This window comes from Pieris rapae, chromosome 2 (assembly GCF_905147795.1).
Source record: "Pieris rapae chromosome 2, ilPieRapa1.1, whole genome shotgun sequence".
Taxonomy (NCBI): Eukaryota; Metazoa; Arthropoda; class Insecta; order Lepidoptera; family Pieridae; genus Pieris; species Pieris rapae.
In genome coordinates this window covers 11854392-11870136 of record NC_059510.1, presented here as the reverse complement: position 1 = coordinate 11870136, position 15745 = coordinate 11854392, and positions in this window count along the sequence as shown.

The following is a 15745-nucleotide window of genomic DNA, read 5'->3' as shown; positions in this document are numbered from 1 at the left end:
TAAAACAATAATATTTAAATAACATAGATACAGTTACAAACTTCAAGCTAAAATTCCATTTTTATAATTAATAATCCCCTCAGGTAATAGAACCTAAAACAATAAATACGTCCAGAGCGTCGGTCGCCTTTTGTTCTTGCACGTGCGCTAGCAAGCGATTATTAGGGTCGGGCCTTATCTGTCTTCTGTCTGCCGCCGAGTTTTCGCCGAATTCGTGAAGCGCTTTAAATTTCATTTTTTTTTCACTAGTTTTAAATACCTCAAAAACTCAATTTCCTTAACAGGATTAAAACAATAAAAACAATAATAATACAAATACAGTTACAACTTTAAACTAAAATTTCATTTTTATAAATAATCCTCTCGGGTAATAGAACGCAAAACAATAAATACTTCCAGAGCGTCGGTCGCCTTTTCTTAACAGGATTTTAACAACAAAAATATTTTATAATATAGTTACAATTACAAATTTAAGTTAAAAACTACATTTCAATATTTAATAAATAATCCTCTCGAGTAATAAAACATAAAACAATAAACACTTCCAGAGCGTCGGTCGCCTTTTGTTCTTGCACGTGCGCTAGCAAGCAATTATTAGGGTCGGGCCTTATCTGTCTTCTGTCTGCCGCCGAGTTTTCGCCGAATTCGTGAAGCGCTTTAAATTTCATTTTTTTTTCACTAGTTTTAAATACCTCAAAAACTCAATTTCCTTAACAGGATTAAAACAATAAAAACAATAATAATACAAATACAGTTACAACTTTAAACTAAAATTTCATTTTTATAAATAATCCTCTCGGGTAATAGAACGCAAAACAATAAATACTTCCAGAGCGTCGGTCGCCTTTTCTTAACAGGATTTTAACAACAAAAATATTTTATAATATAGTTACAATTACAAATTTAAGTTAAAAACTACATTTCAATATTTAATAAATAATCCTCTCGAGTAATAAAACATAAAACAATAAACACTTCCAGAGCGTCGGTCGCCTTTTGTTCTTGCACGTGCGCTAGCAAGCAATTATTAGGGTCGGGCCTTATCTGTCTTCTGTCCGCCGCCGGGCTTTCGCCGAATTCGTGAAGCGCATTGTATTCTATTCCATAACTTTCAAATAACTTTAGTCTCAATTCAGCTGCCATCTAGAACGGTCGTTTCCGCTCTCGCGAATAATCACTTATTTACCGGGATTTTTCAAATTCCACCGCGTATAACAAGTCGAAAGTTCGTGTTTGTGCGATCTATCTACCGCTAAAATCCGTGTTTTGTGAGTCTACCTGTGCGTGTCTTCAAACCTACGGATCTGCTGCTGCTGCTTCCACCAGCTACCTCTCGGCCAGCCGTCAATTAATAGTCAGTAGTAGTAGTTATTTTTCATTTTTTATTGTTTAAATTTCGAATATTTCTTTGTTTTAACGTTCTTTGTCTCGCGCCAATTTTATTTTATTTCAGTTTTCAACTAGAATCTTTTTAAATTTTACTTTATACATTTTAAACAGGCATTTTTACAAAAGCGACATATAGAGGTCATTTGGCATTTCATTTTATCCATTTTAGCCTTCAGCGACTCTTTTTTTTTTTTTTTTTTTTTTTTTTTTTTTTAATTTAATTTAAAATCTTAAATACTACACATCTATAGGGTCTCTAGGGTATCTAGGGTCGGGTCTCCTTTGCCACCCGTCTACCACCGAGTTTCCGACGAATTCGCGAAGCGCACTAAATTTTATTACTTTTAAATATCTTTAAACTCAACTTTCATTCAGTAAATTCCATTTTATTAAAACAATAATATTTAAATAACATAGATACAGTTACAAACTTCAAGCTAAAATTCCATTTTTATAAATAATCCCCTCAGGTAATAGAACCTAAAACAATAAATACGTCCAGAGCGTCGGTCGCCTTTTGTTCTTGCACGTGCGCTAGCAAGCGATTATTAGGGTCGGGCCTTATCTGTCTTCTGTCTGCCGCCGAGTTTTCGCCGAATTCGTGAAGCGCTTTAAATTTCATTTTTTTTTCACTAGTTTTAAATACCTCAAAAACTCAATTTCCTTAACAGGATTAAAACAATAAAAACAATAATAATACAAATACAGTTACAACTTTAAACTAAAATTTCATTTTTATAAATAATCCTCTCGGGTAATAGAACGCAAAACAATAAATACTTCCAGAGCGTCGGTCGCCTTTTCTTAACAGGATTTTAACAACAAAAATATTTTATAATATAGTTACAATTACAAATTTAAGTTAAAAACTACATTTCAATATTTAATAAATAATCCTCTCGAGTAATAAAACATAAAACAATAAACACTTCCAGAGCGTCGGTCGCCTTTTGTTCTTGCACGTGCGCTAGCAAGCAATTATTAGGGTCGGGCCTTATCTGTCTTCTGTCTGCCGCCGAGTTTTCGCCGAATTCGTGAAGCGCTTTAAATTTCATTTTTTTTTTCACTAGTTTTAAATACCTCAAAAACTCAATTTCCTTAACAGGATTAAAACAATAAAAACAATAATAATACAAATACAGTTACAACTTTAAACTAAAATTTCATTTTTATAAATAATCCTCTCGGGTAATAGAACGCAAAACAATAAATACTTCCAGAGCGTCGGTCGCCTTTTCTTAACAGGATTTTAACAACAAAAATATTTTATAATATAGTTACAATTACAAATTTAAGTTAAAAACTACATTTCAATATTTAATAAATAATCCTCTCGAGTAATAAAACATAAAACAATAAACACTTCCAGAGCGTCGGTCGCCTTTTGTTCTTGCACGTGCGCTAGCAAGCAATTATTAGGGTCGGGCCTTATCTGTCTTCTGTCCGCCGCCGGGCTTTCGCCGAATTCGTGAAGCGCATTGTATTCTATTCCATAACTTTCAAATAACTTTAGTCTCAATTCAGCTGCCATCTAGAACGGTCGTTTCCGCTCTCGCGAATAATCACTTATTTACCGGGATTTTTCAAATTCCACCGCGTATAACAAGTCGAAAGTTCGTGTTTGTGCGATCTATCTACCGCTAAAATCCGTGTTTTGTGAGTCTACCTGTGCGTGTCTTCAAACCTACGGATCTGCTGCTGCTGCTTCCACCAGCTACCTCTCGGCCAGCCGTCAATTAATAGTCAGTAGTAGTAGTTATTTTTCATTTTTTATTGTTTAAATTTCGAATATTTCTTTGTTTTAACGTTCTTTGTCTCGCGCCAATTTTATTTTATTTCAGTTTTCAACTAGAATCTTTTTAAATTTTACTTTATACATTTTAAACAGGCATTTTTACAAAAGCGACATATAGAGGTCATTTGGCATTTCATTTTATCCATTTTAGCCTTCAGCGACTCTTTTTTTTTTTTTTTTTTTTTTTTTTTTTTTTAATTTAATTTAAAATCTTAAATACTACACATCTATAGGGTCTCTAGGGTATCTAGGGTCGGGTCTCCTTTGCCACCCGTCTACCACCGAGTTTCCGACGAATTCGCGAAGCGCACTAAATTTTATTACTTTTAAATATCTTTAAACTCAACTTTCATTCAGTAAATTCCATTTTATTAAAACAATAATATTTAAATAACATAGATACAGTTACAAACTTCAAGCTAAAATTCCATTTTTATAAATAATCCCCTCAGGTAATAGAACCTAAAACAATAAATACGTCCAGAGCGTCGGTCGCCTTTTGTTCTTGCACGTGCGCTAGCAAGCGATTATTAGGGTCGGGCCTTATCTGTCTTCTGTCTGCCGCCGAGTTTTCGCCGAATTCGTGAAGCGCTTTAAATTTCATTTTTTTTTCACTAGTTTTAAATACCTCAAAAACTCAATTTCCTTAACAGGATTAAAACAATAAAAACAATAATAATATAAATACAGAATAAAGTAAATTCCATCTGAATACTCCTCCGTAATAAACTAAATATGTTCCGCTCACCACCCAAAACCATGAGACAAACCCCCTCGCCTGCTGCGGTTAGCGCGCAGTCAGAAGCGCTTCTGCCGTCGTTTGCCCGCTCTCCCACCAAGCTGGTCATCAGCGATCAATCAAACCCTATTGACGAAGCCTGCGAATGGCTCACCAAAGCCAAAGAGGCGCTCGGGGCCTCAAGAAACATTAAAACAGAGATAAAAAATAGCATTCACACCTCCTTAGAAAATGCCACGCTCATTATCAAGACCAGGCTCACGGGTCTCCCATCCTGCCCAACACCAACACCAACACCAACACCTACTTTAATTGAGCAACCGCAAGGTCCTCCCAACAAAACGAGCCCGGTTACTTCTGAGCCTCAGCAGGACGAACTCCTGCACAAACTTAAAGAGCACACGGCACTTCTTGAGCTAAACAACAAAAAAATGACCAAACTAATGGATAAAATTAACAGTATTAACTCGGCCACTACAACCACCAACGCCCCATCTGGGCTGAATAAAACATATGCTAGTATCGCAGCTACCTCTAAAAAGGAGTCGGGTCCGTCCATAGTGGTCAGCGGAGAACCCAGCTCAACCCCCCAACAACTAGTCGATAAAGTCAGAAAATCCATTAATTTCCGAGAGGGCGGCTACGCACCATTAAAAATATCTCCCCTGTCAAAGGGCAAATTAAAGATCACTTTTATTAACAACGAAAACCGGCAACACGCGCTCACGCATCTAAAAAAGACGGGCTCGCTCAATGCGGAAGAGGAGCGCCGTCTCGATCCCATGATCCATATTAAAGGGATCAGCAAAAACACTCCCCCTGAGGACCTAATCAACATAATAAAAGACCAAAATCCATCTCTAAAAGAGGAAAAATTCGAGGTAAAATTTAAAAGAAATAACAGGAACGAAAAACTTTACAACGCGGTTATAAACACTTCGCCGACAGCCTGGCGCAAGTTCCTGGAGCTCGAAAGGGTCGCTGTCACCTATCAGAGGGTCCATTGTGAGAATTTCTCACCGTTCCTTCAGTGCAGAAACTGCCAAGGTTTTGGGCACACTAAAAACCGTTGTCCAGCCACCGTCCCCACCTGCGCTAAGTGCGCAAAGACACACTCAACGGGTGAATGTAGCAAGGCGGCCTCAGAGAAGCCTTGCTGCATTAACTGTACCGAACACAATCACCAGTTCAAGACCCAGACCGATGTCGGTCATCGCGCTGACGGCGAAAACTGCCCCAAGGTGAAGTCCATGCGTGCCCGCGTCGAGGCCAAAATCAATTACAATTAAACATGCACGCTAATCTTAATATCATACAGGCGAACCTCGATAGGTCTCGCAATGCATTTCACGAACTCAAATTACACTTCGATAACAATCACACTGACATAGCAGTCATCTCCGAGCCATATCTAGGTAACAACACTCACTCACCGCACATACCAGGCCTACGCACATTCCAATCCAATCGGGGAGGAAATACGAAAGCCTGTATAGTTACACGTCCGCACATCAACGCTATGCTACTCACACAACACTCTACCGGCAACCTGGTAATCATCTCCATACCCACCCATACCTCCACACTATACGTGGCTTCAGTATACATAGAGCCAGAAACAGACAATAATGACACTCTCAACACACTAGAACACTTCATCACTCAACACCCTCACGCGTCTATCGTAGTATGCGGTGACTTCAACGCATGGCATTCACTCTGGGGCGGAGGTCGCTACCCCCGTAGCAATAGACGGGGTCACGATCTGGTCGACCTCATGAGCTCCTCGGACTTGCACCTGTGCAATGTGGGAAATACACCCACTTTCGAAACAATCACTCACGGCCGCCCTCGCTCTTCCATTATCGACCTAACCTTTAGCACCACACCGCTCATCAACAAAATAAGACACTGGGAAGTCAGGCCTCACCTATTCCCATCCACTCAACACAACGTAATCACATTCCAAATCAGTCTGCAAAATCCGCCAACCGCGACACCCAACCAAAGCACCTTTTTATACCGCACAAAAAACGCGAACTGGCACTCGTTCAAGGAAAATCTGCTCTCCAAATTTGTCAATAGTAAAATTCTGGACACTAACTTCCTCGACATATCACCCACCGAACTCGACTCAATCGTAGAACGCACGACGCTCATTATTAATGAAGCTTGTAAAATGTCATTTCCATTAAAAACCGGTAAACAAAAAAGCAAAGCCCCCTTCTGGAATGACCGCCTGGAGCACCTCAAAACAAAATGCATCCAATTACATCGGACGCTGCATCGCACAACACGATCTCATAACACACCCTCACCCGACCTAATCGAACAATACAGGGAAACAAAAGAGCAATATGCGTCAGAGATGCGCAGGGCCTCGACAGACAGCTTTCGGGCTTTCTGCGAGGCTCAGGGCAAGGACGACGCATGGTCCATTACAAACAAACTTTTAAAAGACAAAGCGATAAACATACACCCGGGTACACTTAAGTTCAACAACACATACACAAACACCGAGCAGGAGACTGCCGAAGCACTAATAAACCACTTTTACCCCGGTGACGATTCCGACTCGAGCGAACACCGCGACATCAGGGGGGCCGCCAATGTTCTCCCTAACACGGAGAACGAACCCCCCTTTACCACCACCGAGATATTCGACGCCATCGGCTCGATCGGTAATAATAAAGCACCGGGTCATGACCACCTTACCAGTGACATTTGCGCCGTGTTCGCTCGTCTGTTTCCGGAATTCATCACCAACTTATTTAATTGCTGCTTGACCATTTCACACTTCCCTTCCATTTGGAAAGAGGCGGTAGTTAAAATCATTCCCAAGCCGGGAAAAACAAAGCTCGAAGAGCTAAGCTCCTACCGACCTATCGGTCTCATACCCGTCTTCGGCAAAACACTTGAGAAATTGTTTACTAAAAGATTAACTTTCAACGCACACAACCTTAAACTACTGAACCCGAATCAATTCGGCTTCACGGAGCAGACAAGCACCGTACAGGCTATACAACAAGCCATAGGTACAGTCACATCAGCCAAGACCGAGGGCCAGCTAGCAATAGCCGTCTCCCTCGATATCAAAGCAGCTTTCGACAATGCGTGGTGGCCCGCCGTCTACGACGGGCTCCGACGCATTGGTTGTCCCGTAAATATTTTTAAAATTATAAAAAGTTACCTCCAAGATAGAAAAGTGTCACTACGACTCGGCAACACCACCGTCACAAAACACACCGAGAAAGGATGTGTCCAAGGATCAGCTTGCGGGCCTATCCTCTGGAACATCATTCTCAACAACCTACTCGACACACCCATTCCAGAAGGCTGCTCCCTCCAGGCATACGCAGACGACGTCCTGCTTATAAGCACGGCCAAGGACACTAATACACTCGAACAGATCACAAACTCGGCCTTGGAAACGATTCGACTATGGGGACACAGCGTCAAGCTCCATTTCGGTCCAGACAAGACACAATGTATCGCGTTCACCAAACCCGCGACTCTCAGTCGAATCGTTTTCGATGGCGTGCCACTCAAATTCAGCAACACTATCAAATACTTAGGCCTAATCATAGATAGCAAACTTAACTTCAACGAACACCTCAATTACATTCTAGAAAAGGCAATAAAAATATTCCATAAGATTATAACGTACACCAGACCAACGTGGGGTCCGCACCCCGACAACATTAGACTCATATACCAAATGGTCATCGAACCCATCATAACGTACGCCTCGGGTATCTGGGGCCACATCGCCTCAAAGAAATATGTAAGAAAACGTCTCAACAGCACACAAAGGCTATTTGCCATAAAAATAATTAGAGGATTTCGCACAATATCCACCTGCGCGGCCACGGCTCTAGCCCAAATCACCCCGCTAGACCTCAAGGTCCTAGAGACCGCTGAGCTAGAACAAACACGAATAAATAGAACTAGCGATAGGATCCCCTCCGACATCCCGATCGAAAAACCGGTACCTTTTAAGGAGCTCCTTCACCCTGCTCATAGGACACCGATTGACACACACGTTGCAGACATCACCACTAATAAAAGCTCACACACGCACATATACACGGACGGCAGCAAACAAAGCGACGGCTCTGTCGGCGCGGCATTCGTTGTCTTCCCGCCCTCCGCTCACTCACCTACGCTCACAAAATTATTCAAACTACACAGCACCAGCTCGGTCTTCCAGGCCGAACTGTTTGCAATCTTAAAAGCAGTAGAACACATCCATAAAAATAAAATAACACACTCGCACATTCACACCGACTCACAGTCATCACTTGCCGCACTCAAACAATCGTCTAACACACACCCGCTTGTAGCACAAATACACAAAACGATTCACAAGATAAAACACACACACGAAAACCCCGAGATCTTATTTCAATGGGTGAAAGGACACTCCGGGATCCCTGGCAACGAAGCCGCGGACGTAGCCGCCTCTAAAGCCGCGAACCAGCACTGCTCCCCATCCCACATAGCATGTCCCCTTTCCTACATAAAAACAACAATTAAAAGCGCGACCAAAGTCATAAACAATAACAGATACGTAGGAGACAGCACAGGCCGCTTTACGGTTAACATATTCCCGAAATTAGAAGATATAAAATCATTTTTTTCGACCGTACCCATTTCTTTTCAACTCACACAATTCCTCACAGGACACTCTTACGCCAAAAGCTACCTGAGCCGATTCAAAATCACAGACAACGACACATGCCCATGCGACAACCACACAACACAGACACTGAAACACTTGCTCGAAGAGTGCCCTAGGTTTATAACTGAAAGACATAACCACACACAAAAATTTACAACACATAATTTGACAAATACCAATCCCTTCTCCCTAAGAGAACTGATTCCGCACCCCACAGAACTAAAATCACTCATTAGCCTTATGACCTATATCGTAAACTGCCTAAAAAAGTTCAACAATTAAAATCAAAAGCCTATAGAATTGTATAAATTCACACGACATATTGTTTATTTTTTATTTATTTTTTTGTATATCTAGCTACTTGTTGCAATGTTTAAAGGCATATTAAAATTAACATTACTTGCAGTGTATAAATTTAATATAACAGATATTTTTTCTTCTTTTCCTGTTTAAAATATTGAATCAACTGTAACTTAACACTATTACGGTAAAAGAAGTAATAGAAACCTAAAAACTTTGTATTATATAACCGTTAACTAAGCGTAAAATCATTTAATTTATTTATTTTAACACCGAGACTCCACGTCACATTGGACGCCAATTTTTTGCTAAACAAACTCAAACACAACTTACTTTGTATAATTATTCACTCATAGCAGGTCATAACCAATTTGTTTTGTATAAACTTTTTGTTTCGTCTATGTGACAAAAATTGTAAAGGTGTAAGGAAAAAGAAGGTATCAAATAGCCACTTCTTCCTTGCATCTCCACCCTCTCGTGAATAACTTTTGTAATAGTTTTTAAAAAAAACATACATAATCAAAAAAAATAATAATTGCGAACAAAAAAAAAAAAAAAAAAAAAAAAAAACCTAACCTAACCTAACCTAACCTAACCTAACCTAACCTAACCTAACCTAACCTAACCTAACCTAACCTAACCTAACCTAACCTAACCTAACCTAACCTAACCTAACCTAACCTAACCTAACCTAACCTAACCTAACCTAACCTAACCTAACCTAACCTAACCTAACCTAACCTAACCTAACCTAACCTAACCTAACCTAACCTAACCTAACCTAACCTAACCTAACCTAACCTAACCTAACCTAACCTAACCTAACCTAACCTAACCTAACCTAACCTAACCTAACCTAACCTAACCTAACCTAACCTAACCTAACCTAACCTAACCTAACCTAACCTAACCGTCGAAGACGTAATAGATAATCATCGACGTCTTATGTCGTTTGTTCCATGTAACAATATCGCGTTTAGACAAAATTTATTTCTCAGCTGGCGCCATCTATTATCAAGACTCCAAAATATTAGAACAATATCAAATTTTGTTATATTATTTCACAATACAATATTAGTTAGTTTTTTTTTAGTTAGTTTTTTTTTTATTATTGTGACGTGTTTTTTTTTTTTTTTTTTTATTATTCATATAATTGTACAATTTACAATATTAAAAAAAAAAACACGTCACAATAACAAATAAAATAAAATAAAGATAATACAAGCAAACCAACATAGGGCCAAAATTACCACCGAATAGCTGATAATGGAAGCCCGGAAGCGGCAAACAGCAGTGGCTCTTATTCAAGAACCATACATCGGATCAAAAGGCAAAATTAAGAAATATAAGGGTGCCTATGTGTACCAGAATGCAGATACGGTAAGAGGCCCCAATAAGGCGGCAATTGTAGCGTTCGATGATTCCATCCAGATACTGCAATATTCAGAAGTCACAACAAGGAACGTGGTGCCCATCGGTCTAAAAACAGCCACAGGCGTGGTGCACTTGGTATCCTTTTACATCGAACCCAAACCGAAACCGATAAGACCGGTCCTGGTCCTGGATACTCACGGAAAAGTAAAGGCTGCCCGCCTCGCGGGCCACGTCTCAGGATAGAAAGGAGAAGAAAATTTGATAATTAAGAAAATTTTAAAAGGAGGAATTATCAATCTGATCTTTGCAAAACCTAATAAAATTTACTACTGTGCTGTCAATTATTTAGAAGATGGATGTGAGAAAGGAAGGAAGTGTAGCTTAGTTAACGGCCCCGGCGATAAAGTAGCCGGGGGAGGTAGGCCAAATAGGTGCAATTAAAAAAAAAAACATAACCTAACCTAACCTTTTTTTTTAACCTGGGGAAACCCGATTACGGGCGCCCGCGACTGGGCAAGTTGTTAAGTGGCGCGGGGAGTGTGGGGTGAGGTCCTAAAATACGATGACCCCATACCCACTAAAACCACCAGGGCCCACTGTTCGCTATGAGACGAGGGCGGGTAACAGCTAGGCTTTTTCACCGCGCCCCGTCTAGCGACTGCCGCTCACGCGACTCTCTCTGTATAAAGAATAAATAAATTTATATCATATATATAATTTATTTATACTCCCTCCAGTATTCTCTCCTTTTTCCTCCTTGTACCGCATAACCACGTCTTTGATAATACGGTCCACTTCTCCAAGTCGTCCCCGGTCTTGATTATTTCAGACAAGCTTAGGTCTGTCCCAAAGGCTGCAACCCTGTGGCGCCTTTTCTCCGCCCACGACGGACAAGCCGCTAGAACACGCGCGGTATCATCGCTATCTTCTCGGCAGTGGTGACACGCAGGGGTCGGTTCCCGTCTGATGCGGTGGAATTTTGCCAGAACAGCCATGACCTGATATGACTCACGACCCCATACCCCTTAAACCACCAGGGCCCAATTTTCGCTATGAGACGGGGGCGGGTAACAGCTACGTCTTTTCATCGCGCCCCGTGTAGCTACTGTCACTTTCGCGACTATTCTAAATAAATAAATGTATACTTATATGTATATATAAATTATTTATATAAATTCTCTCTCCAGTAAAACCTCTCTTTTTTTCTTTTTTTTTAAATATATATATATATAGACACTATTATTATTATTATTATTATATGTTTTTTTTCACCTCACTTTTTCTCCTTTTTGTTTTTTTTTTATTTTATTATTATTATTATTTATATTAATAAATAAAAAATAAAAAAAAACCTAACCTAACCTACATACATATTTAAAAAATCCCCTTTGTAATTTTCCCCCGCAACTCCCACCATTTTCACTTAAGCGGCCATTTTGTCCGTCATCTTGAACGGCTGTGGCTCCGGAACGGGTCGCTCGATTTCGGCGACATTTTCTGCCCCGAGAAGGCCGGATGAAACGGAACTGAAAAAGGAGAGCCGACTCTACACACCCGGTACTTATTGGATAGGTCTAGCACGTAACGCTGATCACGAGAGTCTCCTCCGACCAAAACTTACAAAGTTAGAGCAATCTTACGGATTGGCGGCCATTTTGTCCGCCATCTTAGAAAAGTTAAAGAAAAAAAAACTATATATCTCGGAAACCACTCAACCGATTTTCTAAAGAGTCACATCAAACAAAAGGGCGCGAAAGTATCGAAACCGTTTTGCTACGCATTCAAAGAATCCTAAAAATAGGATTTCACGCGATTAGCAAATAAAGTACACCATTTTGTATAACTTGTGACGGCGAATCCAGTGTTATAACTCTTGTGCTTTAAAAAAACCCCAAAATCCTAGTCCCTGAACCAACCATCCCCCGAGTTTCAGCTCAAACAATTCGGGGAAAGGACCAATCAGTCCTTTGGAGCACAAGCCGAAGACCGAAACCACGTTACTCATAAACTTTTCAGCGGTCATAGTTTTTTTTTTTTTTTTAGTAATCAGTTCTACAATTCTTTCGTGAATTTTTTGCCGTCGCAGGCACAGGTTAAAAATTAAATTACTATGCACTTTCACTACTAATCATGTCATAATATATTGAAGTTAGATGAGTGCAACCCGTAATTCTGTTTGATTAATTATACTATTACTAAAATAAATTAAAGGGTGGCTTGCTTGTAATTCTTTTTTTGTGAATTTGAAATTGTGATACTCTTGTTTAATAAAATCCCAGAGGCTCTTTATCTCTGCCTTTTAATAAATTTAAGAAATTTGTTAAAGAAAACCTGTGTAAAAAGGCTTAGTACAAAGTTAGTGCGATTATGCGATTCCATGAAGTCGCTCTGGACACTTAACACGCAACACATTAGGCTCAAGAGCATGAAGGCTTTGAATGCACTTAGCCCCATCCTTAATAGAAGATCGTGCCTCAGTAGCAAAACTAAGCTAAGTGTATATCGCACCTTAGTACGACCATGCATAACCTATGCCTGCCCCGTATGGAGCAGTACGTGCCCTACTAACTTAAACAGCTTACAAGTTGTCCAAAATAAAGCATTAAAATATGCATTTAATACTCCGTTTCGAACAAACCTCCTAAATCTTCATATTAATGTTAAGTTTCCCACTATTTACGAGTTTATATACAAACTATCTAAGAAATTCTATTTACATAACAACCGACATAGTAAAAATAAATATATTAATAACCTTTGTAAAACGCGGAAGAAAAATTTATCTTACATCGATAAATACAACCGATACAAATTACCCCATCACTTGTTTCTTGAGTGCGATGAATAACATGCCTGCGCAGGTGCGCGAGTATTGATCATCGCGTCGCGCGCGACCTCCGGTCTTATTATCAAGTGATATAGAGCCGGAATGCGCGTGCGTCGCGTTATCGATGCTTGCGCTAGCCTTAGCGGGTGACTGTTCCTATTAAGATTGCTTGCCGTCCACTCTTTTGTTCTCGGTGCTACCCAATTTATATTGTTAGTAATTTATAATTAACTAGCTGACCCGGCAATCGTTGCTTTGCCATGTTTTTGTGCCAAAAAATTAAAGTTTATAATTAACAAAAAAAACATAAGGGATGATTGTAGAGGGGTGAAAATTTGGGGTTGCATGTATTTTTGTATGGTGTATCGTAAAAAAAACGAAAAATTTTGTCTAAAAAATATATAAAAAAATTTAGGGGTGGACCACCCTCAACATTGAGGGGGATGAAAAATAGATTTTGTTCGATTCTCAGACCTACCCAATACGCATACAAAATTTTATGAGAATCGGTCGAGCCGTTTCGGAGGAGTTCGGTTACTAACCCCGTGACACAAGAATTTTATATATAAGATTATTTAGTTAAATCTAGATATGTCAAAAATTGCAAATCTTATCTAACGATTGCATTCCCACTTTACCTCATTATTAGTTTTAAACTTCGAAATATTATAACTTTAGTTTTTATCTGTTTTTCTTATAAGTTTTAAAAAGAGCAATACGGCTTTTAAAAAAAAACGTGTTTAGTTATAAGTTTGTTACATTCCAGGAAATAATGTACACTGGACATGTAGAACTTTTAATTGTTATTGAACATTGAATAAAGAATTTTTGATTATATTATTAAAGATCTTGATGATCTTATGTTCCAAAATAAACGTATTTTTTTCAAGCCGGCTTGGAGAAGCGTCCAGTGTGCTCCCCCGAGGAGCAGTAATACATAATAACAAATTTGGTATATTAATCATTTACCGAATTTATTTAGTAATAATTCAAAAAAAATGTTTTTACTTAAACTTGGAACTCACAAAGTGGCTTTAAGGCTTGAACAGTGTTCAAATCGGTCAACTAGCCCTAGTTTAAATTAAATTGTTGGAAGAACTGTCGCTCATATGCATTTGAAAAAAATATATATTGTGGGATGAAGCCTACTGTATCGATTGATAAAACAAAAAAAGACAAAAGCTATACCAATTTCCCAAAAAAAAATTTACCATCGAACCGTAGATTAGACATAAATTACAAATTCGCTCCAAAACGGTTAATGCGATTTATTTTAATCTTACACGTATTATTAGATATAGCATATTATATTATTATTTTGATAAAAAAAAATTGTATTAATTCGTTTCCTGGGCATGGAAAGTAATAAAAGGTAAATAAACTCAAGCGCAATGGGCTTCCCCCCGCAATTTCACACCCGCGAGCCCTGCATACGGCAGGCGGGCGGCGGCCTGTCTTCAGTCCACCTCAACGCTTTACGACGGGAGGACCACGCTTGTGTTTCGGAGCCAATAATAATTAAATATTTGCGTATTTTAGTTTTTACCCGCGGATTTTTTTAGAAATGCCAAAATATAAGAAGAAATATCAAGTGAGGCGAGGACATGAACTTCGGAAATTATTGTATGTTGTATATGTATATAAGAACCTACCCAAACAAAACTCAAATTTAGAGTTGTCAAGTTTCAAGTGCAACTTGTACAACAAAGTAAAATAAGTTGCTGAACCTGATACCTGATGGAATCTGAAAGTGGGTACTGGATCTCGAGGATGGTAAGCAGTAGACATACCGTCATTGAGCTCGTTGTAATCAGCTCAGCGAGACGATACTAGAAATGTGACTAAATGAACCTGATGATGGACTCCGAAGGTGGGTACTGGGTCTCGAGGATGGCAAGTAGTAAACATACCGTCATTGAGCTCGTTGTAATCAGCTCAGCGAGACGATACTAGAAATGTGACTATATGAACCTGATGATGGACTCCGAAGGTCGTTACTGGATCTCGAGGATGGTAAGCAGTAGACATACCGTCATTGAGCTCGTTGTAATCAGCTCAGCGAAACGATACTAGACATGTGACTATATGAACCTGATGATGGACTCCGAAGGTGGGGACCGGATCTCAAGGATGGTAAGCAGTAGACATGCCGTCATTGAGCTCGTTGTAATCAGCTCAGCAAGACGATACTATAAATGTGACTATATGAACCTGATGATGAACTCCGAAGGTGGGTACTGGATCTCGAGGATGGTAAGCAGTAGACATACCGTCATTGAGCTCGTTGTAATCAGCTCAGCGAGACGATACTAGAAATGTGTTATATGAACCTGATGATGGACTCCGAAGGTGGGTACTGGGTCTCGAGGATGGTAAGCAGTAGACATACCGTCATTGAGCTCGTTGTAATCAGCTCAGCGAGACGATACTAGAAATGTGACTATATGAAGCTGATGATGGACTCCGAAGGTGGATACTGAGTCTCGAGGATGGTAAGCAGTAGACATACCGTCATTGGGCTCGTTGTAATCAGCTCAGCGAGACGATACTAGCGTTTGGAAATTATTGTTTGTAGTAGAGGTCAAATCCTCAAAGTCATCGGCGTATGTAAGAGTCTTAAATGGCGCAGAAATTATTGCT